The following is a 26,455-nucleotide window of genomic DNA, read 5'->3' as shown; positions in this document are numbered from 1 at the left end:
AAATGTGATATATGACATAGCTCCATTTACTTCATGGAGCTATGTTGATTAATACTAGTAGAGCATCTTGCTTTATGTTGTTACTGCTTCATGTAATATTAAATAGTTTCAGCGTGATAAGACCAATTCCTTCAAATATATTTCTTTACTGTCCTATCCACCATTGTAGATAAAAAATTGCAGCTTCTTATACCTTGTTATCTAGTTTTGTTTTCAATGGGACTACACTGATTTACATGGGTGGAGGATCTGGTCTATTATCAGGCAGCTTTGAATCAACAGAAATTATGTTTATTATGTTGAGCTTTACTAGTGTGACTAGCATCTCCGCAAGCAGAATTTGTAGGGGTTTGCACTGTGCCAATAGAATGTCCAGTCTAGCCAGAGTGTTAGCCAATACATATCTGTTAGGCATAGTATACACCAGATTACTAGGTATCATAAGCATAGTATTAATATAATATCGTCTGACGAAGTGGGTATTCACCCACGAAAGCTTATGCTCCAATACATCTGTTAGTCTATAAGGTGCCACCGGACTCTTTGTTGCTGTTTACAGATCCAGACTAACACGGCTACCCCTCTGATAATTAATATATAGTACATTATATATATGGGTGTTTGGGAAGTTATGTTAACTGAACGTATTATGCTCTTCCCACAGTTCCATTCACCCATGTCCAGTATCCCACAACACTTTAGCTTTGCAAAGTCAGTTTTGGGGTTAGAAAATAGGAAAATTGACAATTGCAAAATACTTCAATGTTGTGCCCCAGTACAAGCTGGGGAGGTACCTTCATAGACCAGTATCTGGAATGCTACTATCCAAAACAAAGATAAAGAAGGTAAGAACAATAAGTTAAGGTACTGATGGGCTGGATTTTAGTGATGGGCAAAGTTGTTTGTAACTTGTACAATCAAAATACTACTAGCCGAAATGCTTATCTTTGAAGTACACCTGCTATGCAAGGTGAACACATCTGTGAAAATTTGCTTCCTGGAAGGAGGGCATGTATGTCTCCTTTTTGTATTGTACTATTTTGTTTTTAAACAATAAATTTGGCTAAGTTTGGTTATTTGGTCTCTTGAACGTTTTAAAGAATGAAGCGCAAGTGTAGTCAAACAATTAGCTACACCTTTGAACAAATAGGAGTATTCAAGCTTTCTAGTCAAACAGTCCTAATGAAATGAGCAACATTCTTTCTAAGTCCCTTTTTGTTCAGTCAGGGTTCTTATTCTTCAGGGAAATTATTTCTTTATGCATTTTAGCCCCTTTCACTTACAATATTTAACACAACTGAAAGGTACAAATAAATAGTTTTCCTTTTTTAATTGTATTTATTATGCACAGAACACATGCCAAGCAATATGTATTGTTTTTTCCCCTCTCCTGCAATTTATACACCAAGGAATAAGTAAAGTCCTTCCCAGGGAGGAGGGGAACTGGTAGGAAGGCGATCATATGAGAGTTTCATAGTCAAGGATTGGGAACCAAAAGTCTATTAAAAAAGGCTGAGACTTTTTGATGTTCTAAAGGTCCATAAAATATTAGTCCCCAAAAATATTTTTCTTTTATCCCCAAAGTATACTCTTTCTTTCTTTCTTTCTTTCTTTCTTTCTTTCTTTCTTTCTTTCTTTCTTTTCTAATATGCCCACCACTATAGTATCTGGATGCTAGTATAACATTCCTAGTGAGTTTCTAATAAGTCTGGTGAATGTGGAAGTTCATAATCTAGGCTAAAATAATGCATCTCGTCACTAATAACAATACCACGTACAACAAGAAAAACAGACTCACTTTGATATTCACTTTAGGAAAATTTTTGCTTTGTTTTGTCCTCAATGGAAGACACCTGGAGACTGGTTTAACGTCAAATTCAAGCATCTAATTGATTTAGTAGATTTTAGTCTGAAAGATTGCATGTTCCCACAGTGCACGATCAAGAGAGGATTTGACAAAGCTACATTTTAAAGAGGCATTAGTTTTGCTATTATGACATAAATTGCACATATTGGGTTACACACAGGATCTTTTTAAAACAAACATCTGGGTTTGTCTGCAGGTATTACACAAAGGAAAAGAAGAGTAGTAATTAATCTCTGGCATTCCTATGTCAATTTTAAAAAAATGAGTTTAAAGCCATTTCAGTTACTGTACTGCCCCTGAATCCCCCTGCCAATTTTTGTCATTTTACAATCACATTGTCCCATTTTTTAAAATATTTTTCTTTCCTTGTTACTGTGTGAAAGACCCACATTTACAACAAAAGAAACTGAGTGACTAATGGGGGACACAGTGAAATAGACTATATACAAAGTAGTCCTGGATTAGGGAGCTGGGGAATGGGAAACTGAACTATAGCTAAAGATCCTGTATAGAAATAGTAGGGAAGGGAGCAGATAGATGGGGTATAGAATGAGACAGGAAAGGGAGACATTCAATGTATTAGGAAGAGGTCATGGGGAGGTTTGTGAGTGAAGCTTGGGTTGAGAGCAGAGCTTGGAAAAATACCACCATTTACTATTTTCCAATCTAATGCCTGGCCATAGAATTTCCCAATAGGTGTTAGGAAAGAACAGTACTAGATTTTTGTGAAGGAAAAATGGGATATACCTAATGTGGCAGCTATTATCTATTATTCTAGATTTGTAGAAATGCTGCTTCTTACTAGAACCACAAGTCAGCAGGCCATAGAAAATTTAAAAGGCATCTTTTCTCATTTTGGCATTTCTGGAAGAAATAGTTACGATGAGCTATAGTTTACTAGCTTTGAATTCCAAGCATTCTCATATTCTGTATAATTTGGAGAATATTACGTCCTGCCCACACTAAAGGGAATATAAACTAGGAGTAAGAACTGCAATACTTTGAAATCTCAAAATATGTGCCAGAAAGCCATAGCAGGAACTTCAATTAATGAGTAAATGAACTGACTCCAATGGAACCCTAGGATGTATACAGTATAATGTGGATCAGAATCTGGCCTATTGTATGTAGGAAATGTGGCACAAGACTAGAATGCAGTATAGTAGTGCTTTTGAAGCTTCGCATCCTCTAAAATGTGGCTCTGTGCTGCTGCAGGTAATTTTATTTTCTTATTCAAGGTGAAATTTTTAGAAATTTCCCCATTAATTTTCTTTTTATTATGTAAGCTCTCTTTGTTTGCATGAGGAGCATGATCATGGTGGATTCTCAATCACTGACACTTTTAAAATCAAGTTGGGATGTTTTTCTAACAGGAATGCTCTAGGAATTATTTTGGGGCAGTTCTATGGCCTGTGTTATACAGGAGGTCAGACTAGATGATCACAATGGTCCCTTCTGGCCTTGGAATCTCTGAATTTCTGAGCTGCTAGAGCCCTTCTGTGCTTATGTTTATAAAGGAGAACTGAATCCTTAGCTTAGGACTTTCCTACCTATGTTGATCTTATTGACCAAGATGTTAGCCATGGCATTTGTTCTTGTTTCATGATGTATGCTCTTGTTTCATGAGCATGCTCTTCTGTAATGCATCTTTTCAGATGAATGACTTCATCTTTAACAGTATTATTTAGCTTAAGTAAAAATTGATAAATAAAAAGTAAAACAGCAACAAATCCCCAGTATCAGCCATATGGGATTCACCTTTGAAATGAAAAGGAAACTTGACTGCTCCACTACATTCAATTGTTCCCATGGACATTCAAAATACTGCTCATCCAGTAAGAGAAGAAATAAGCCACAAATACAATTGCCTTGAACAGCAGTGTCCAAATAGGGAAAGGCAGGTCAAATCTCAACCAAAAAATCTAGACTTAGTCCCATGGTAACCATGTACATATAACTAAACTTAGGAACATCCCCCTAACTACAGGCAAATGAATAAAGGGCACCAAAAATTTACTGTGGTTCAGAGTCCATTGAGAAAAGCAAGTTCATATTAGCAGATAGGTCTGATTTCTTGCCCTCAATGAACATATCGATTTTCTCTTGTGAGTGTTACAATTCTGCCAGATGAAAAAGCGACACATTTTAGCCAAGATTTTAAACTTTTCTTCATCACACAGGAGCCTCTCTCTCTTGTGCTTTCCCAAGGCAAGAGAACCCTTGGAAAACCTAACTAGCATCTAGGAACATCAGACTTCCTATTTGGTTGACTGACTTCAAGAGCAGGTTTCTCCAGTAATGAGTCCAAGATTGGTCGTAGGTGAATATGACACCATTCTGGAGATGGTTCTTTCTGCTCTGGTGATGTATCACAAGAAAGAGCTTGTAGATAAATCTGTTGAGAAGCAGGTGTCCTGGTGATGAGCCCCAGTCTTTTTGTCCCAAGGTTGATGTATAGATATTGCTGGATGCAGTGGTGTGGGCATCGTCCAGGTCAGAACTCTGCTGCTCTGTCTCATCTAGGTATTGGGTATCCTGCTGAAACTAAGTTAGTAAGGGACAAATACAGTCCTCTCCTCTTTGGCCATAGAGGGTCCCTTGGTGGTAGAACTGGTAAAACTTTTGCTGCGCAAGGTGAGGGTCTGGATTCAGAGGAGAGGGCAAAGGGTGCACACCCTCTGACTGGCACAGGGCACTGGCAGGGCAAACTCCCTGCTCAGCAAAGAACAGAGCAGGTAGGTCTGAGGCCTGACGGGCCTGTGTTGGGGACAGGGTAGGGCTGAAGGATCCACTGCATTTGTGTGTGTGATTGGGGGGAGTGGGTGGGCTGATAGTGATGGCATGTAGGAGCTCACAAAAACTATTTCAATCATTGGACTTCAGTAGCTTCCTCCACAGAGCAGCAATATATCCACTTTGAAACCCCACACAAAGGATTTACCCTCTCCCTCACACATATCTAACTAGAGTCAGCCTAGCTATTTGGCAGGGGCTGGACTCAGGATTTTTCCTTAAACACTGTTATGGCCCCCTGTGATAGGGTGGACTAGGCCCTGAGACCCCCTGCTGGAAGCCTCGTGGCCCTGCCACACCCCACCCCAGAACAGAGTAGTGGAGAGGGTCCTCCAAGCTGCATAGAGAGGAGGTGTTGGATGCAGTCAGTCAAGAAAGAGGCTGCAGGGAGTAGCCAGTCAGGGCCCAGCAGGCCCATATAAAAGGAGCTGCAGGGCTAGAGGGAGTTCAGTCCGTTGGCAGGGACCGGGGAGTAAAAGTTGCTCCTGCTTGGTGGTAGGGGCTGAAGGAAGTAGACCAGGGGTGGGCAAACATTTTGGCCCAAGGGCCACATCTGGGTATTGAAATTGTATGGCTGGCCATGAATGCTCATGAAATTGGGGCTGGGGTGCGGGAGGGGGTGAGGGCTCTGGCTGGGGGTGCGGGCTCTGGGGTGGGGCCAGAAATGAGGAGTTCAGGGTGCAGGAGGGGGCTCTGGGCTGGGTTGGTGGGGGATGGGGGGGGGGACTGCGGCTGGGGGTGCAGGCTCTGGGGTGGGGCTGGGAATGATGGGTTGAGGATGCAAGAGGGTGCTCTGGGCTGGGACCAAGGAGTTTGGAGGGTGGGAGGGGGATCAAAGCTGGGGCAGAGAGTTGGGGCATGGGGAGGGGTGGCTCAGGGGTGCAGGCTCCAGGCAGTGCTTACCTCAAGCAGCTCCTGGAAGCAGCAGCATGTCCCCTCTCTGGCTCCTATGCAGAGGCGCGGCCAGATGGCTCTGCTGCATGCTGTCCCATCGGCAGGCGCTGCCCCTGCAGCCAATGGTTCCCGGCCAATGGGAGCTGTGGGGGCGGCACTTTGAGTGGGGGCAGTATGCAGAGCCATCTGGCTGCGCCTCCGCATAAGAGCCAGAGAGGGGGACAAGTCGCTGCTTCTGGGAGCTGCTAGGAGCAGCCCCCAACCCTTCTCCCTGGCTGGAGTGCCGGAGTGGGGCAAGCCCCAGACCCCACTCCCCAGCGAGAGCTTGAGGGTCGGATTAAAACGGCTAGCAGGCCAGATGCAGCCCGTGGGCTGTAATTTGCCCACTTCTGGGCTAGACGGATCAGTTGCTGGCAGGGACCGGAGAAGCCCAAGAATAGCTCCTGGCTGACAGCAGGGACTAAAGAGATAGTTACTGGCAGGGACCAGGGGAGTGAGGAAGTAGCTACTGGCTGGCTGCTAGGACTCAACTAAGATCGGTTAGGGGCAAGTGGCCCAGGGAAATGTAGAGCAGAGATCGGTTAGGGGCAAGTGGCCCAGGGAAATGTAGAGCAGCAATTAGTAAAGGGAGACAGCACGAGGCTGCTATACTTAAAGGGTCCCTGGGTTTGGACTGGGAGTAGTGGGTCAGACTGGGTTCCCCCCACCAGCCACTGGGGGAAGTGGCTATGTCCTAAGGAAGGGAATTAGAACTGTGGCACCCCAGGGAAGGGGGCTGCACTACTGGGACTGACTCAGCAGGGAGCTGACGTCAGCAAACTGAATCCAAGGGGATGTCTCGGCAGAAAGGCTGGGGTCACTGAGGACTCAAGTAGAGGCAAGGAGTCCCCAGGGAAGAAGCCCTCGGGGTACTGCTCAATACCAGAATAGGACCCTTGCAACCTAGCCAGATCAACTGAGGGTACTGTGATGGGTCCTGCTGGACTGGCTAAAGACTGAGTCCAGGGAGGGCTACAGGAAGACACACCAACTGCAGGGGCATTTCGATAGGTCCCTGTTGGACAGTTTTAGCAGAGAGCTGCAAAACATTGGGGACATTTTGTACCATGTACCCTGGAAGGGGTTGGTTTGTTTCGCATATGGACAGAATGTGGCTCGGACGGAGGTCTGAGTCACCAAAGACCCTACCTGACAAGCGCAGCGGCCGACAGGGGGCACCATGAGAGGATAAAAAACTGCAGGCATGCACACACTCAACCGGGGGGGGGGGGGGGGCGGGCACTTGTGAGAGGTGGTGCCACACCATTTCATTCCCTTGTCTCTGTACATTTGTAATCATTTGGGGGGGAGGAGGGGGGAAGAGTTTGGATCTTGTAGTTTAATGCTATAGGATGGGGCCCAGAAAAACCATTGGCCACCCACCATGTTGCCACCATTAGACAGCTCAGTGAAGTTGAAGGAGAGGTCTTTAGATTTGCAGGTCTTTTGTTTTTAGAAAAATCTAATGCATTGATCCAAATTTCTGGAAGAGAGATCAACAGTATTTTATATTATATGGTTCAAATGCATGTGATGGCCTTTATGGTTTCACATGATGCAATTATCTTTTCCAGTTTTCTTTTAAAAAATCTTTTATTTTATTCAGACAATGAGAGTATCCTTTAAAAAAGTTTTATAGTTAAAGACCATTATAATATGTCAATGTAGCATGCAACAAAATACAGGTATTTCATATATCTGTCATATTTTGATTACTGGGTCACACACTGGTAGGTTTCAATGTATGTACAGAAATACTGTCTTAAATTTTTATTCATATCTGAAATGTGTAGTTTATGAACTAAAGTGAGGTAATGAACATTACTACTAGGTCTTTCAATATGGACACTTTTTAAAGTTGTAATATTTTCACTGTTAAAACCTAAAACAAAACTTATATCCGCTAAGGAATTTTCATTCAGAGAATTGTTAACCGCCTTTTTGTCTGAGGAAAATCACATTTGTCTTGAGTACACAATATTTTCTTCTATTTCCTGTAACAAGCTGCTCTCTCAAAGGCCTCCTTTCAGTGAACTATGCTTCAAAGACTACAACTCTTTTCCAGTAATGTGAGGTCAATAAAGCCATGCCATTTATTCTATCCTATCTGCTTGGAGCAATCCCATGGGAAGAACTTCTCATAAAACCAAAAACATCATGAAGGGCTGAATAGTTATCTTTATAAAGATGTTAATAGGACACTGTTAACTAAAAAACCAAACCAGAACAAAAAAGCAACGCAACAGTAACAGCTGAATATTTTGTAATCTATGGATACTATTGTTAAAAGTCAAACCTAAGATACTTTAACTAAAAGATTAGAGGGAAAAGGTTTTCTCACTCTTTTCAGATTGTTTACTGTGTGAATTTGACAGCACTTTGTCTATAATCGTTTCATTGTTTACACCTGTATAGTCAAGGCACTAAATTAGTTGCCTATATTTGTGTGGATCTTTCACAAAGGAAGAGAAGAAGAGAAAAAACTTAAAAACCCAGAAACCTGTGATTGTAAAATGACAAAAATTAGCATGTGGGGCGCCAGGACTGGTGCAGGACCTGAAACTATTTTTACTTGATTTTTAAAATATTGACTAGATTTCAGATTGGGCACTTTAAAATAGCTCATCATTAAGGCTACATTGTGCGTTTACAACCTGCCCTCTGTAAAGGGCTCCTGAACCTAAGGTCTGGAAAGGCCACATAGGAGTGAATTCTTACTCTTCGCCCCATGGCCATGACCTGGCTTTAAGTTTTTATTTGAAGGGTCAGAGATTAGGGATATGACAATAAAATGCTCATTATTAAATTTAAGAGTCTATTAAAATGACATTACATTTGAAAATTGAAAAATTATTCAGCAAAAACAACAATCCCAGTGTTCTGAACAAATGTAATAACAGATTAGTGAGTCACAGGAAATGATTCAGGCAACTTTTCTAAACTTTCAATGTGTGTTTCATGTAAGAAACTTTTTGTAAATGTTTAGACAGTTATGGTTTAGGAGATAAATATTGCAATTTTATGGATTTACGGGTCTGACGTACAAGTATGTGATGCATAGTTGTCAATTTACTGAACATCTGAAACTAGTCAATTGTTATACTCTACCCTAGTGTGAGACAGAGATTTTATTTGGAAAATTACAGTAGTTATATGCATTTTTAAAAATGTCATATTTGGGGATAACAGATTACACATCAGATATTCAGCACCAGATAGCGATGATTTGAAATTACCCAAGCTTTTATAAATAAAGTTGGGAAAACCTGGCCATCTAGGTCATTCCCCGGCCCATTGTATCACTGCAGAAGAGCATTCATAGACTTTTGTAGAATTTCTACTAGTTTCCTGTCTAGTCTTGCCTTAAAAACTTCCAGTGATGTAGTGCCATGACCTCCTTTGGCAGGTCATCCATTGTCCAACTAGCCTAGCTGTTATAAAGTGCTTTCTAGTTAAAATATTTCCTCTCTTAATTAAAGCCCATTAATTGCATTAGTACTAGCATTGACTACAGAAAATAATTCTCCCTTCTTTCATGCTAATTTCTTGCAGCGACCTTTTTTTACTATTTTATTTCAATAAGACTTTTTCCTAAATATTTTACTTATTAAGAAGCAGAAGAGGCAAGTCAAATACACTGATACCACTCTACAGTTAAACATGTAAACAGTACAAATATAGAACCCAATTCTGCTCTCAGCTACATTGGTATGAATCTGGAGTAACTCCCCTAAAGTCAATGGATTTACCCTAGATTTACATTGATTCAACAGAGAGCAGAAGTTGGCCTGCACATATCCATTATTAAAATATAGACATCTGTCTTTCTAAGGAGACATGAACCGGAGTCCTGGCTACTTGTGGTCATTAAAGATTCCATGACAGCTTTTGCAAGAACAGAGCAGCTACCTCTAGTGTTCTAGCCGAATTCCAACTTCAGAGTCATTTCATTCTCTCTAAATGAATTGTCCCTACAGGAAAAAGGTACCTTAGGGAAGCAGCTTCTGTAAGAGGGAAAAGATCTGATGGGGTATGTGCCAGATCTTGGGAAAACAGAACCTGTCAATGGCTTTTAGGATGTCACATACATAGATGGATTTTCTATTGGGGGAAACAGAGTTTTTCTCTCTCTCTCTCTCTCTCTCTCTCTCTGCAGTAAGACTTTAAGATACCCCACAGCAATAACCTCCTGTATTTATTTAATGTTTTAGGTTAGAGACACAATTTGAAAAAACAACAACAACAACAACAAAACAACAACAGCAGTTGTGTAGCTGTGTGGCAACGAAGATTAAGTATATAGGATCTACCTGTAGGGTCTGAGATCTAGGAGACACCTAACGTTCTCAGCTGCAACAAGGGGAGATAGACAGGCAATATCTTTTCAGGTCCAAATCTTTCTGGAAGTGGACTGGACTAGCACCCATTGAAAAGAGAGTCCACGTGTTTATGTCCCTGTGACATTTGACTGGATACATTGGATCAATAATCCTTAAGAAAATGTGATCCCTGAAAGAATGGTTTAACAGATTGACCAACACACTTTGTTACATGTAGATACTTTGAATGTTCTAATACAGTGGTTCTCAAACTTTTGTGCTGGTGAGCCCTTTCACAGAGCAAGCCTGAGTGTGACTCCCCTTATAACTTAAAAACGCTTTTTCATATATTTAACACCATTATAAATGCTGGAGGCAAAGTGGGGTTTGGGGTGGAGGCTGACAGCTCGCGACCCCCCATGTAATAACCTCGTGACCCCCTGAGGGGTCCTGACCCCCAGTTTAAGAACCCCTGTTCTAATACAAATATCTAGTAGGGGCCATTGGGTTTTGTTTTTTTATTTCCACCAGAAAAAGTAAGGGTGTCTTAAATCTTCCTTATAAACATACTTTTAAAAAATGGTAAACTCGAGATTCTTCAAGAATAGTTCTATCTGGCAAAAATAAACATGCACTACTTTTACTCTAAGTCATATCTAAATCTTTTTTTTTTAAACAAGTTGAATTGAGTATCATGCCTTTTAAAAGAAAATTGTAGCAAATTGCTGTAGGAGAACACCATAAAATAAGTGGGGAAAAAACTTTTAATCTGCTATAGAAGAATTGTGTATGGAATTGTGCATATTGGTGAAATTCATGGGGATTTTAATGATATGTGATTATGTTTTATTTCAGTCACTCACTCTCTTTTACAAAAGAACATGCAGTGCTCAAACCATTCATTTCTAGAGCTTACATTCCCCCCTCTCCATAGTCTTACATACAACTTTTATACGTAAGCTAAAACATGATTTGATTTAAAACCAAAACAAATTGTATCTGGTATATAAGACTTCAAGATTCTTGATTTTATGATCTTGTGTCATTTAGATAATTACATATTTTCTACTACGAATAGTCCCCTGTTCCATTTGGCAACCATTTATTCCCACATCCCCATTTTTGAAATGGAGCTGAAATTAATACAGCATGTTTTGTTTGGCAAGTGAAACGTTGTTCTCTAATTTAAGTGTATAATTTGGAAATAAAAGGTTATTTTTGGGTTGAATGGGTATCTTGTGTTCAACCATTATTAATTATCTATTTTCACTTTTGTGTCATGGCTGTTTGAAAGGACCAAAGAATAACCCCAACTTGGTGTTAGTGCAGTAATTACATTTTCTTCATTTTGAAAGCTCTTAAGCTGTTGAACAGACCTTACAATAGGCTCAAGAGAGCTAAAAATAAACCACAGGCAGTTCATATTAACTGGGTAATAACAGGCAACAGAAAGGCGCAGTATCAAAATATGATGAAAACAGGAAGTTCATTACACAAGCTGCCCTTTTCTGATAGGTATGAATTTGTAAAGCCTTAACTAAAATAATAATCCATTAAAGTTTTAAATAAAAGCTGAGAGTTGCCTATTGTTCATAGGTCAATGTAGATGAAAAACACAATATGTTGTGAAAGATTTAACAGTGTTCTGGGAAACAACCCTATTTTCACTGAGTTTTTGGTGACACTAATTTTAATTTTATCCTCAATATGGACTTGATTCTGCAACCTTTCTGCCAATGTACTGGCAGTAGCAAGGGCTGGATCCTTATTTTAGGGGATTCTCTTCAATGTTGGCTTGAGCACCCCACTCAATAATCTGGGAACCTACGAACACTCTGAATGTCTTTGCTAGGCAAATCTGCACCCCTTTGCTAGCACTGAGGCATAAATAAACTTTATTGGGAGGGGGGCTCTGTTTAGAGCCTCTTACCCCACCTCGGCAAACGTCAGTTTTCATCAGGGCAATCCCATACCAAATCATTGTCCTGGCTTTGCCCAGGTGGGTTCCCAACAGCGTGCTCTCAAAAAATATGAGCAGCAGGAAGGGTCCCCCCCCACCGGAAGCAGTAGGGCCCCCTTCTACTTCTTAGCAGCTGGGGCAGCAGCAGGAGATTCCCCCAGTACTTACTTCAACAGGTAGGGTATATCTTGGTGGGTGAGGTTGGTCAAATCCACTGCACTCTCTTCCTCCTGCTATATGCAGAGTCCTCTGCTGGAGTTGCATCAGAATGGTCCTCCTTAAGGCAGTTAAGATCTCACAGAGATGAACAGGCTATTTCCCTCATGTCAGAGCTATAGTTTTAGGCTCTCTGCAGACTCAGATAGACATTACTTCATCAGTTATGCTCAGGTTAAATTTTTAAGCTTTTCTTTGCAATCATATGGGCTAGAAATATTGGAGTTTTTTTTTAAATGAAAGTTTGGAGTATGACATAAATATATGCTCCAGGAGGAGGCCCCGAGGCACATTCCCTGTAATGCCTATGCCATAAACTAGCCCTGACCTAAATAAAAATGGCCTGATTTTTATAGGTGCAGAGCATTTGCAGTTCCCATTTACTTTAAGGAAAGCAGCAAGTGCTCATCACTTCTGAAAATCAGGCCGTTTTTATATATGCCTGACAGTGGATTAAACTGCCTAACTTTTGATGACAAAGTGAAAAGGTTGCCCTTTTTCCCCTCAATGAATCTGTTTTATGCTTTATTTAGCTTAGTAATGAAGACTACTCTTCCATGGCTCAGAGCTGGACTTAGCTGTGAGAATGAATGCAGTAGGACAATTGACACAAATTTCTGTTTCTCCAAACCTATACCAAATTAACTGAAAATCCTTTCACTGAAAGTTTAAAAGGCAAGATAAAATATATATAGCTGTTTCACCAGAAGACTAGAGAGTTCATTAGCATACAAGCTGCCTGACTCCCTCAGAGTGCAGGCTGGTTTAAAATGTTTTTTCCTTTTTTCTGCCATGCGGCAGTATGGAAGCTAGGAGTTGGTTTTAGCTCGTTTAGAAGCTTGAGCTGTATGGAACTGCAGAGAGAGAATGCATTTGATTTTAAGAACAGGGAATTCTGTTTATTTGAGGATAATCAATGAAGCCACACTATTTTTCACATCTGGATTATCACCTTGAATTTTACTTAGGCAGCTGTAATTTATATCTGGCTGCTTGTATCCCCAGAGGTCTCCTTCTAGCAGCCAGAAAAACCTGGGTCAGAGACCACACCCCATTTTCCCCAGCCACTCTCTCTCTACTCTAGGGGCTGTAATATTTTACTGATGAGCAAACCAGTGTCAAGATAAACTCTTTATTATGAACAGAACTATGTGCAGCAATGTAATGAAGTAACAACTTTCTACTACTCTATGTAGCTGCAGTCTGCAACTGCCCTGGGCTTCCTTGTTTCTGATCCAGCAGGAAGTGTGTCATAGGAAACCAAAGACTGCATCTAGAGTATACAGGAAGTGTGGCATCTCAACACTTTCTAGAAGACTTATTCTGTAGCACAGGGGATATGAAGAGTTGTGCAATTGTTCAAGCACACAGGTGCTTGTGTGTGCAGTTGCCCATTATGTGTACCCAAAGGCTGATTTTGTGCAAAAATTAGATATTTTGTGGGTGGGCCTGGAGTGCTTGAATTTTTGTGCCCATGTTTGAAAATGTGGTCCTGTATACACAAGTGGGGCAGATACACTGTTGTCCAAATTAGGACTGCCTAAGAATAGTATGCAAGAAGTCCCTTCCTCTTAGTGCTTCTATGCAGGAGGTTGCCAGAATTGGATAGCCAGCACTCTGAGCACAAGGTGTTGACTACTACCTTAGAAAGGCATGTCTAGGCCTAGTTTTTGCTCCTGCCCCATCCTGTGCACCAGGAAAAGGCTGCAGGTCTGGATTGAGGGAGCAGATGCTATAATTATTAACCAGCTATAACAAGGACTGCTCACTGGTGCATAATCCCCATAGGATCTCTGGAGACATCATATTGGCTGCTGGCCTCTACAGGCACAATACTGCATCTGCTGCCATTCAGGCACTTCTTCCACACAATGCAGCTCTGCCTCCAAAAACTTTAGCAGGGATCTATGTGTATCTGCACAGCCATGTAGAATACCACTGTATCTCACCCAGTGCTTTCTATTAAACTGATGTTTCTCTTGTAATTGGATAATTTACTTGCCAAATAAAACCATTTCAGATTGTATATTTGCTCTGACTCAGAGGCTTTTCATCTAACATTTAATCCAGCCAATAAAACAGCTACCAAAATGAAGATGTCCTAATATTTGAACTGAATATCTCCACTCAGTAGGGTGAAACACAGACATATTATTGAATAATGACAGTGGTGATTCACCCTTCACAAACTCTTTATGGAAGCTAAGCACATTAAATAGTCTAAGCAGATGATACTTTGTGGAATGCCAGGCATAAATCCAGACTGATAAACTATAGCAGTTATCTTTTTACAACTTGGCAACCAACGTTTTGGTGGTGAATTTGGCATCTTTATTTATTAATGAAATGAGCCTATACTATCCATGAAGGTTTATTAGCAAATCTCAGAAGTAAGTGCCTCTCACAGTTCTTGGAAGTATGTCATTGGAGAAAGCTTTCTTGCAAACTGTAGCCAAGATTTCCCGTGGTATGTCCTCAAATTAAAAAAAAAATCATTTGGAAGCCCTATCTATCCCTGGTGTTTTAACCCCATTTAGCTCACACCTACACTCTGAGAACTGGTGACTCAGCAACAAGAACAACAGTTTCTTGTTCAGCAGGTGTTGACCCTCCTACAAACACGGAGGGCAGTGTCAGTGTCCATGAGACACCGAGTTCAACTCCAGTCATCACCACTATACTGGTTAAACTTACAAAGATGGGACAGGAAGATCACCCTGAGGCATTGTTGGTTACATTTGGATGGGTAGCAACAGCAGGAAAATAGCCACCTGAACAATGAGCCATTCTGCTGACCCCATACTTGATGGGGCTGGTCCAGGCTGCCTATGGGGGTGCCAGACCCAGTTGCTGAACAAGACTAGGCTTGAGTCAAAGCCACGATGTTGGACTATTTAGATATCATAGATGAAACACGTTCCCAGGGAGAAAAATACCCAGCAGGGGCCCGGCCAATTTAAGGAACACTGCTGGCACTGGCTCCAACTGAGATGTGAACCGGGGTGCAGGTTGCTGAGAAAATTGTAATAGAACAATTTACCCAGATACTCCTGGCTGGGAGCATTGAGGCATCAGCCTGAGACATTGTCCGAAGCCTTAAGCTTTGTGGACAATTACATGGCTGCGACAGACCTCCTTCCAAGATGCTTGGGGGAGGGGTAGTTATATGGTGTCAAGGGAACCAGCATGCTTGGAAGCATATGCTACATGAGGAGGCTAGCCTAACTGGAACCATGTCTCTGACTCAATATTACTGATGGTCAGAGGTCACAGCAAGGCCACAGAATGCTGACCCAGAGAATATTCAGACCTATAGAAAGGACCTTTTCTGGGGCCAGACTTTCCATGGGTGATGATCAGATCACAACCCCCACTTCGGGAAACTGTTTTGCATATGGACAATGGGGTCACCCCTGCTGCGACTTCCCTTTTAATGGAGTGCGACTAAGGCCAAGCCTGGATGGCCAACATAAGGGTTCTGAAAATGAAGTCTGGCTAAAATGGTAGTCCCTATACAGATTAATCAGGGTGGAAGTAGCAGGACTAGTTGACTCTGAATGCAGCCAGACATTAGTTATAGAGCAGCTAGTAGGCTCTAGGATTAGTTTCTCCTGAGGTATCTTCCTTCAGTGTGTGCATAGATATGTATAACATAGATATGTATATGTGGGCCTGCTCAGATGAACAGCCAATAAGAAAAGGGCTTATTGGGAGCCAATCAGGGCCCAGATTGGAGACAGCCAATCAGGGTCAGGCTCAGCCCTATAAAAAGGCTGCTCAGGGAGCAAACAGGTAGTCTGTCCCAGGCCTTTGATAGGGGAAGGTCTGTCTCCAGAGCTGGGAGACTAGCACCTGGGACAGCGCAGTGCTGGGCAGGCCAGGGAGAGCAGAAGGGAACTCCAGCCTGGTGTTTGCCAGGCTGCAGGCCCTGAGGGGAACGGCCTAGCCGGTGCGAGGGGCAGAAGGGGAAGCAGCCCAGGGATGTGGACAGATGGAGGGAGAGAAGGAGGGCGGGACGGCTGCCACTAGAGGGTCCCTGGGTTGGGACCCAGAGTAGTGGGCTGGCCTGGGTCCCCCCCTTGCCTTACACCCGTCCGACGGGAATGGCTATCTTGGGCTGCACCAACCCCCTGCCAAGAGGGGTGTGACTTTGGGGGTGCAATTGCCCACATTGGCCAGGGCACAGAGAGACAGCTGATTGACCCCCCCCAGAAGGGGGTGAGGATGGACTAAGGGGCACTGCCAGAGGGCAGTGGCTTGAAGAGGACGCCGCAAGTTGGGAGCAACGCGGGTCTACACACGAACCAAGGGCGAAATGACGGACGGGACACCACCAGGAGGTGGCGCTCCACTGGACTGAGCTAATTCCCAAGGACAACCAGCAGGGGGCGCTGGGTGGGGAGTCCCAACACCGATACAGGAACATATGTGAAATCTCTTCATGGGGCTAGTTTCCACCCTGGCGTACCCAATAATCCTGGGCAGAGACCGGACCTACTTTAGGAAAGCCATAAAGGAGTGGGACAATCACCCACCTGCAGGGACTACAACAATCTCAGAAGCCCAAGAATCTTTGGGACCAAAAGAACTGATGGAGTCAGGTGAAGCAGAGGATCCTGGAGAAGGGACTTCCCACCAGGAGAGGGACTCTCTCCCTACCATGAAGAACAATGAGACCACACACCTCTTAGACATGGAGCTCCTAGCAAGATATGTTGATGTGTAGGTGAACAAAGGAATGACCAGATGCTAAGATGGGCTTATACCAGCTGGCAATGGCCAAGGGCAAAGTGGTTGACCCTCAGCTGCTAAAACAATGGTTCCCCTTTGAGCTTAGGAGAGGGCAGCTCTAACACCTGGAATTGGACCAAGAGCTCCCCTAGTCCTGTTTCCTACAGTGGGGGTACCCTTTAAAAGAATAGGAAGGGACCTAATGGGACTCCTGGAGAAAAGTACGGCAGGGTATCAACATATCCTGGTGATCCTAGACCCTGCAACTTGGTATCCCAAGTCCATCCCCCTTCACTTTATGAATATGGCAACCATCGCATCTGTGCTTACAAAGTGTTTTGCTCAGGTGGGGATCTGACCAATCAGGGGACTAATTTTACATCATGTCCATTATGATCTAGTAAAGGTTAAGACACTTAAAACATTGGCTTACCACCCCCGAACAGACGGATTAGCTGAGCAGTTCAGATGCTGAAAGAAATGCTGAACTTTTTAGTATCAGACCCTTGTCATGGGGTCAAGTTACTCTTGTAACCACTGTTATTTATCATTAGAAAGGTTCCACAAGCACCCACAGGATTCTCCCCATTCAAGCAATGCAGGAGTCAATCTGTGGGATTTTAGACCTCCTATGGAAGCACAAGGAACAAAGCTATTATTGCTGTTGAGTTTGAAGTTGAAATTGGCCTGGTGGCAATGGCCATTTGAGGTAGTGAAACAAATGAGGCTGGTTGACTATGAAATTTGGCTGCCAGAGAAGAGAAAGGAAACACAATAGTACCACATTAGCCTTTATGAGGTTAAAGGCTTAGAAAGACCGAGTCACTTCTTATAACACCCTATCTGCCCGTACCTGAACTAGACCCTCAGCACCCAAGACTCTTGAGCCATACTGATGGAAAGTATCAAAGGGGTAGCTGTGTTAGTCTGGATCAGTATAAGCAGCAAAGAGTCCCGTGGCACCTTATAGACTAACAGACATATAGGAGCATGAGCTTTCATGGATGAATACTCACTTCTTTGGATGCATCATATGAAATCACCACACAAGCCATGTTACTGCCATCCAAAGGCCCTCAAGAACATCCGCACATTACCTTGGTGCACATAACAAAACATATTCCGTACATGGGTGAAAAAATTAGAGGGAACATTGCTGCAAACCCTGCCAAATGTAAGATGATGAGACAAGAAGTCAAATATCTCGGTTATACTGTGGGAAGGGGAAAATTGTGGCCACTGATTGGCAAGGTGCAGGCCTTAGCAACCTGCCCCATTCTGACAATAATAAGAACAACAACAGGTACAATACTTCTTGGGCCTGGCAGGCAATTATAGACGTTTCATACTAGACTTTGTCATGATTATGGCGCCCTTCACAGGCCACATGAAGGATGCCAGTTCTAAAAATACCATTTTGTCGGAAGCCTGTGACAAGGCATTGAGGACACTAAAAGATCATCTGTGTCAGGAGCTGGTACTTTTTCACCCAGATTTTTTGAAAAAGTTCATTCTGCAAACAGATGCCTCCAATGTAGGCCTTGGAGCAGTCCTTTCACAGGAATTTGGTGGAGAAGAAAACCCAGTTCTGTATATAAGCAGAACACTCTTCCCCCCGGGAGATGACTTACTGGGTCATCGAAAAGGAGGCCTTGGCTGTGAAATGGGCTGTAAATGCCCTAAGATTCCATTTGTTGGGAAACCCCCTCTTTCTGGTAATGGACCAGGCCCCTCCTTGCTTCTTGAACACTATGAAGGATGCCAACCCAGGCATTATGCAGTGGTACCTATCCTTATAATCATATAGCTTTCAGGTACTTCATTGAGCTGGGAAGGCTCATCAAAACATGGATTTGTTTTCCCAGAGGGTGGAGAACATGGTGCTGATAACAATACCCTGGGTCCTGTTTTGAGGGGCAGAGTATGTGATGGAGTGTACAAGCCCCACACTAAAAAGGAAGGGGTTAAAGAGCTGCTCTGGGCCCAGGCAGCCCCACCCCACTGCACCTGCAAAGACTGTACAGGCTGGAAGAGGAGCTTAAAAAGGGGAGCCTAGTAACTCAATGGCAGGCACACAGTGGAGGTGAGCTGACCTACACTTTGAGCTCCTGGGAAGGAGCACCACAGGAGCTTGTGCTGCCTGAGGTCTGGCTATAGTGACCTGACCAAGCCTCCAAAGAAAGGACCTGTGACTCTCTGAAGGTCAGAGACCTTATCTGTGTGTTTCAGTTATTTACTTTACCCTGTGGGAAGAGCGGGGACTGGTAGGAAGTGATCCAAGGAGGCAATTGCGTAGCACCACAGAGTGCAGGACTTAGCTGCCTACCATTGGGCCCTGGATTGGGGCCTGGTGGAGAGATCAGCCTGGGCTCCTTCGCCAACCCCTAAAGAGGGACGACTATAGAGGCCTATATCTGACTTGTGGAACCTAGCTGTGGGGAGAAGACCCTGAAAATAAAAAGTTCTGGGTATGAGATCTTGACCCACGGGGATAGCCTTGATCCTGAAGGCTCCCCCATTGTTGGACTCTTTATACATATCTCAAAAGGGACATACTTGAATAGGTGACCTGGCCAGAGGGCAGAGTCATTGGAAGGACAGACCAATGTCCATGCTAGGTGGAGTGACGGTAAGAAAGGGGGACTTCCAGGAGGAAGACAACCTGCCATACCCCTGCCTGAACACTAGGTGGCAGGCGTATGGCACCCCCTCTACAGTCTTCCATATATTTTGCTACTTCTCCCAGAGAAGGTTAATTTGGAGTGAGTAGTCCCTTTTATTTTGTACGATTGCCAAAGCCTTTGGTTACATGGGATGGGAATGATCTGGGATGCTCTTTTGGATTCTTCTTTGTACATTGATAGCATTTTGGTTCAGGAGAGTATCCTGAATGCTGTCTAGGCCAGCCGTATGGGATATAGCCGGTATAAACCCCTTTGGGGGCAGCAAGAGGCTCTTTTCCACTATACGAGCAATTAAAGACCCGGTGAAATGATAAATGAAAGGGATCTGTCCCTTTACCATGTGTCTAGTACCTCTTTATTAATTGGTAGAGGGTTTGTGAGGGTGGGGGAATTCTTTACTCCCTCATATGGCTTGATAAATGGTTATAACACAAAAGCCTGGGCCTAAAGCCCCCATCTGCCATGGCATGATCTCAGTGGCTTTGACAGACAACCACTGAAACACCAAACTGCAGCACTGCAGGAAAGCTACTATGTGTGAAGGGCTCTTTTGCTATCTCCAGCTGACTGAGAATAGTGAATTGCCTCTCTTCTTGGGGAGAGAAAGGAAAAGGTTACTGCTCCTCAGCCAGCTCTCTGGCTGCTGAACTAATGGCCTTCCAACACTTCTGCTTTGCAACAAAGTGCTACAGCAGAATACAGACCACACATAGGCTGGCCTAGAAGAGACAGGAGAGTTTTCCCCCATGGCCCGAAGGGGATGGGAATGAGACAACAGAAGATGGGAATGTAAAAATAGAAAGAGAGAAGTGGAAGAAACAGTGAAGGAAAGGGCAGAATAAAGGGAGCAAGGACAAAAAATAACACAGCACAGGGGAGATCTATTCTAATTAAGTGGAATGGGGGACAAGAAATAACTGGGAAACTGGAATTGGCATTAATACTTACTGAGAATTCTAGCAAGTAGAAACCAAAAAGACCTATTCGTAGAGCTGGCAGAAAAATGCCAATTATTTTTTGTGGGAATTTTCAGAAAGGGGAAAAAAAATCAAGGAAAATATTTTACAAATTTCAACAAAAAATTGAAACCAAAAAATGTTTTCTGTAAAGATGTTCTTTTTCTAGTTTTTTAAAGATAAAATGGAAATTTTTTGAATAAAATGAAAACTTTTTGAAAAAAGCCATTTTCCCCTCGAAAATAAGTTTTAGCAATTTTTTTTACAAGCACCATCTATTAGATCATCTAATTCTATCTCCTGCCAGAGTAGGATCATTCCTAATGGACATTTTCTAGTGCTTTATCCAATCTACTATTAAATGTCCCAATCAATCAGATTTCTATTAATTTACATGCCCAGACCAAGAGACGTTTTCCCTGCTATCATTTTGGGTTTTTTTGCTTAATTTCATCTCATCATTTGTATTATACCCTCTTGTGCCATCCTAACTAATTCCTCTTGTGTGCCTTGTTAGTGTTTACACCTTTTAAAATATTTGTAGCCTGTAATCATGTCCGTCTTTTGTTGTCACTTAGCCAAGCCACCTTTCTTGCTGACTCAATCCCTCCTATTTATTCTTGCAGTTTTTCTCGGAATTTAATCCAATTTGTCGTCATTTTTCTGGCAATTAGGTGCTGATGACTTGAATACATTTGGCCAAATTCAGCCTTGATATAAATAGGCATAATTCTAATGAAGTCAGTGGAGCTGCACTAGTTTAAACCCAGTCAGATATGTTGGTGGCAATCAGAGATTCCAAAGCCAGAAGGGACCATTGTGACCATCTAGTCTGGCCTCTTGTATAACACGGATCATAGACCTCCCCCCAGATAATTCCTTTAGAACTAGTGCACGTCTTTAAAAAAAATCCAGTCTTGATTTAAAAATTGCCAGTGATGGACTATCTACTCTGACCCTTTGTACATTGTTAATAAATGAGTGCAATTCCACTGAAGTCAATGGAATTGGTGCCCACTTATGCCAATGGCAAATTTGAACTAGGGATGAATTTGGACTAGTATTTCAGGTTTCATCTCACCATATTCCTATACATTGAGTCTGTTACCTGCCTTCCTCACAAAGAGATATCTCTGTGTATGCAGTACCATTTTTACTGCTATTCTACCTTCTCAACTGTTACGTAATTTGTTCCTCACTCTCACCCCTAGGTCTTTTTTATCATTACTGCCATCCAGGTTTCTTCTCCTTCTTAGAGAATACCTGTGCTTTGGGTTATTTTCCCTGAGAAATACAGTATTAGGGCAAGATCCTGACCTCTGCTTCTCTTGTACGCTAAGAGGAGAACTACACATGGCTCCCACCTACATGAGGAATCTTGCCTGGGCCAGCAGGATTTAAGGAGCAAGATTACTCACCTCCATCCTACAAAAGTGATGGCCCAGGCAAGTTTTGGCCCCTTACTTGCATTTGTCTAAGATGAATCTCATTTTGCTGTATCTTAGGTGATAAGTAACAGCCAGCATGGATTTGTCAAAAACAAATCATGTCAAATCAACCTGATAGCTTTCTTTGACAGGGCAACAAGCCTTGTGGATAGTGGGGAAGTGATAGATGTGGTATATCTTGACTTTGGTAATGCTTTTGATACTCTCTTGCATGACATTCTCATAAATAAACTAGGGAAATGCAACTTAGATGGAGCTACTCTAAGGTGGCTGCAAAACTGGTTGGAAAACTGTTCCCAGAGAGTAGTTATCAGTGGTTCACAATTATGCTGGAAGGGCATAATGAGTGGGGTCCCGCAGGGATCAGTACTGGGTCCGGTTCTGTTCAATATCTTCATCAATGATTTAGATAATGGCATAGAGAGTACACTTATAAAGTTTGCGGATGATACCAAGTTGGGAGGGATTGCAAGTGCTTTGGAGGATAGGATTAAAATTCAAAATGATCTGGACAAACTGGAGAAATAGTCTGAAGTAAATAGGATGAAATTCAATAATGACAAATTCAAAGTACTCCATTTAGGAAAGAACAATCGGTTGCACACAAACAAAATGGGAAATGACTGCCTAGGAAGGAGTACTGCAGAAAGGAATCTGGGGGTCTGTAGTGGGGTGGTCACGCCGCTCTGGCCCTGAAGGGGTTAAAGCAGCCCTGGAGAGGGCTGCAGCTGGGAAAAGGTAGGCTGATGGGGAAAGCAGCCACAGCTGTGGCCAGCTTAATCAGGGACAAGCTGGCCCTTATAAGAGGGCAGTGGGCCAGAAGATAAGATACATACTCTCTCTCTAGCTTTTTGAGAGAGAAGGACCTGGCTGCCTGGGAGCTGAGAAGGGTACCTGAGGTGGAGCAGTTCTGGAGAAGGGCAAAGGGAGCTGGGGAGCTCCAGCCAGAAAAAAACCCAGGCTGCAGGCCTTGCTAAAAGGGCCAAATAGGTACTGGGGCTGCAGAGGGACAGCCCAGAGATAGGAAAACTGCAGTCGGCCTCAGGGAGCGGGGGCTAGATGATGACTGGCAGTAGCCACTGAGGCAAGGTGGGTTTAGAGGGTTGGGGGGTCCCCTGGGAGGGGAGACCCAGAGCGAGGGGGTACTGTGGTGGGCAGAACCCCTGGGCAAAGGGCACAGGGGTCTGGGAGGGACACGGGGCCAGTGGCAGGCGAGACACCAGCCTGCAGAGGACGCTCTGGGCTGGAAGAGCTAATTCCCAGGATGACCAGCAGGAGGCGCTGTGACGGTGAGTTGTCACCCCACCACAGGGTCATAGTGGACCACAAGCTAAATATAAGTCAACAGTGTAACACTGTTGCAAAAAAATGAACATAATTCTGGGATGTATTAGCAGGAGTGTTGTAAGCAAGATACGAGAAGTAATTCTTCCGCTCTACTCCACTCTGACTAGGCCTCAACTGGAGTATTGTGGACAGTTCTGGGCACCACATTTCTGGAAGGATGTGGACAAATTGGAAAGAGTCCAGAGAAGAGCAACAAAAATGACTGCACACAGGTGAGCAGCCTAGGGACCCAGACTGAAGCTGCACACGTGCAGGAGATGCACCCTTGCATCCTCAGTTACCCTCAGGAGTGAAATATCAGGTTGGATGACCCCTGCCTGTGTAAAACGGTGCCAGTATTCAGAATAGTGTCCCTAGGTGCTTGTAATGATGCCTTTCTGAAACCACCCAGACCCTTTTGTCCCATCTAGCGCCCCCACCCCCCGGGCCAAATTCACTATGTTAAGGTTCTTGCTGTGCTGTGTGCTTGCCAAGGGAAAGTGAGAAAGAGGTGTAGGTAACTTCTATGATTCAAGGTTGTGAGTGTACTCACAATACTGCCTCTGTGTATTATTTCTTTTGCTTCTGCAGATGTGCCCTTGAGGGCCAGCTCCTACACACGAGCGGAGTGCCTCCATCAGATAAGGAGGCGAATGAGGAGGAGTAAGGAGGACATGTTTAGAGAAGTGCTGCAATCCTCTGATGCTGCAGATAGCGAGCACAGAGCGTGGAGAGAGACAATTAATGAAAAACAGAATAGATAGCCAGGAGAGGAGATGGAGCAGGAGTGAATGATAAAACTGGTGGAGGAACACCATGCATGCTTGGAACACATGCATGCTTGACTCTCTACAGCCCATACACAACTGCGTTCCATGCCCTCCCCAAACTCCTTCCCTCCCCCTCCCCCACATTCCTCACATATTCCCAGTCCATCACAGTACCACTTGCACTCCACCCTTAGGAATATGTTTCATAACGACAGCTGGACTTACACACAGCTGTGAGAGCCTCATTTGAGAGAGTGCTCCTCAGTGTCATGTCCCTTGTAAGAAATGGAAACCTGTGTATTACTGTTTAATAAAAATTTAGTCTTAGAAATACAATGATTATTTGTGTCCTACACATGATGGTTGTTGCTAAAATCCATACACAATGGCAATGGGCACATTTGCAGACTACAATTAATGCTCGGGCAGCAATCAATACAAGGGTCATTCAAGGTGACAAGTAAACAATGCTTGGCTGAATGCATGACAGAAAAACACATTACTGGGGCTCATTGTCAAAATACTGCTTCAAAGCCTCCCTGATTCGAATAGCTCCCCACTGAACCCCTCTAACAGTCCTGGTATATGGCTGCTCAAAATCAGCAGCCAGGCAATCCACCTCAATACTCCACCCCTGGGGAAACTTTCCCCCCTTAGCTTCACAAATGTTATGCAGAGCACAGCAGGCTGCTATGACCAAGGGAATATTTTCCTCACTGAGGTCTAATCTGCCAAAAAGGCAGAACCAGCGACCCTTTAATCTGCCAAATGCACATTCTCTGGTCATTCTGCACCTGCTGAGCCTGTTGTTGAAGTGCTCCTTGTTGCTGTCAAGGTTTCTTGTGTAAAGCTTCGTGAGCCATGGGAGTAAGGGGAACGCTGGGTCTCCCAGGATCACTATGGGCATTTCCACATCCTCGATTGGAATCTTCTGGTCTGGAATGAAAGTCCCTGCTTGCAGCTTTCTATATAGGCCAGTGTTCCTGAAGATGCATGCATCATGCACCTTCCCTGACCACCCCGTGTTAGTGTCAGTGAAATGACACTGGTGATCGATCAGTGCCTGCAATATCATAGAGAAGTGTCCCTTTCTGTGATGTACTCCATCACAAGATGGTCTGGGGCCAAAATTGGGATATGTGTGCACTCTATCACTCTGCTGCAGTTAGAGAATCCCATTGCCATCCACTATTTCCCGCACATTGCCCAGAGTTGTAGGCCTTTATAGCAGGAGATGATTAATGATCCTGCACACTTGCATCACCACAACCCCCATGGTGGACTTTCCAACTCCAAACTGATTGCCGACTGACCGGTAGCAGTCTGGAGTTGCCAGCTTCCACATAGCGATCGCCATTCACTTTTCCACTGTGAGGGCAGCTGTCATTTTGGTATCCTTGTGCGGCAGTGCAGGGGTGAGCTCTACACACAGTTCAAGGAAGGTGGCTTTGCACATCTGAAAGTTCTGCAGCTACTGCACATAATCCCATACCTGCATCACAATGCAATCTCAGCACTCAATGCTTGTTTTGTGATCCCAGTACTAATAGTCCACCATGTGCAGCTGCTCCGTGAATGCCAACATCAATCTTGTGGCACCTTAGAGACTAACAAATTTATTAGAGCATAAGCTTTCGTGGACTACAGCCCACTTCTTCGGATGCATATAGAGTGAAAAATATATTGAGGAGATATATATACACACATACAGAGAGCATGAATAGGTGGGAGTTGTCTTACCAACTCTGAGAGGCCCCTCTGCCATGTACATTGGCCAAACCGGACAGTCTCTCCGCAAAAGAATTAATGGACACAAATCTGACATCAGGAATCATAATACTCAAAAACCAGTGGGAGAACACTTTAACCTGTCTGGTCATTCTATGACAGACCTGCGGGTGGCTATTTTACAACAGAAAAACTTCAAAAACAGACTCCAACGAGAGACTGCTGAGCTGGAATTGTTATGCAAACTAGATACAATCAACTCAGGATTGAATAAGGACTGGGAATGGCTGAGCCATTACAAACATTGAATCTATCTCCCCTTGTAAGTATTCTCACACTTCTTATCAAACTGTCTGTACTGGGCTAGCTTGATTATCACTTCAAAAGTTTTTTTCTCTTACTTAATTGGGCTCTCAGAGTTGGTAAGACAACTCCCACCTATTCATGCTCTCTGTATGTGTGTATATATATCTCCTCAATATATGTTTCACTCTATATGCATCCGAAGAAGTAGGCTGTAGTCCACGAAAGCTTATGCTTTAATAAATTTGTTAGTCTCTAAGGTGCCACAAGTACTCCTGTTCTTTTTGCGGATACAGACTAACACGGCTGCTACTCTGAAACATCAGTCTTGAATTGTTTCTTTCCATGGCACACAGCAGGGCAGGCACCACAGATTCATTTTCAGATTCACAACTCATGAAATACTGCAGGATCAGCCACA

The 26,455-nt window shown here is 43.5% G+C and overlaps 1 long non-coding RNA gene across 2 annotated transcripts in view; it reads left to right on the top strand.

Moving 5' to 3' along the window:
• LOC122172328 (uncharacterized) overlaps nucleotides 1–24,932 on the top strand; it is a 46,802-nt gene extending 21,870 nt beyond the window's left edge. The window contains exons 2-3 of one of the 2 annotated variants that reach the window (XR_010598483.1): nucleotides 23,362–23,466; nucleotides 23,825–24,932. This is a non-coding gene — a long non-coding RNA (uncharacterized LOC122172328). The remainder of the gene's footprint in view (nucleotides 1–23,361; nucleotides 23,467–23,824) is intronic. The other variant, XR_006172530.2, reaches the window with a different exon arrangement.
• Nucleotides 24,933–26,455: the final 1,523 nt, after the last annotated feature.

Source organism: Chrysemys picta, chromosome 2 (genome assembly GCF_011386835.1).
Source record: "Chrysemys picta bellii isolate R12L10 chromosome 2, ASM1138683v2, whole genome shotgun sequence".
Lineage (NCBI taxonomy): Eukaryota > Metazoa > Chordata > Testudines > Emydidae > Chrysemys > Chrysemys picta.
Note: the sequence above shows the minus strand (reverse complement) of the source record. Positions and strands in the feature narration are given on the sequence as shown.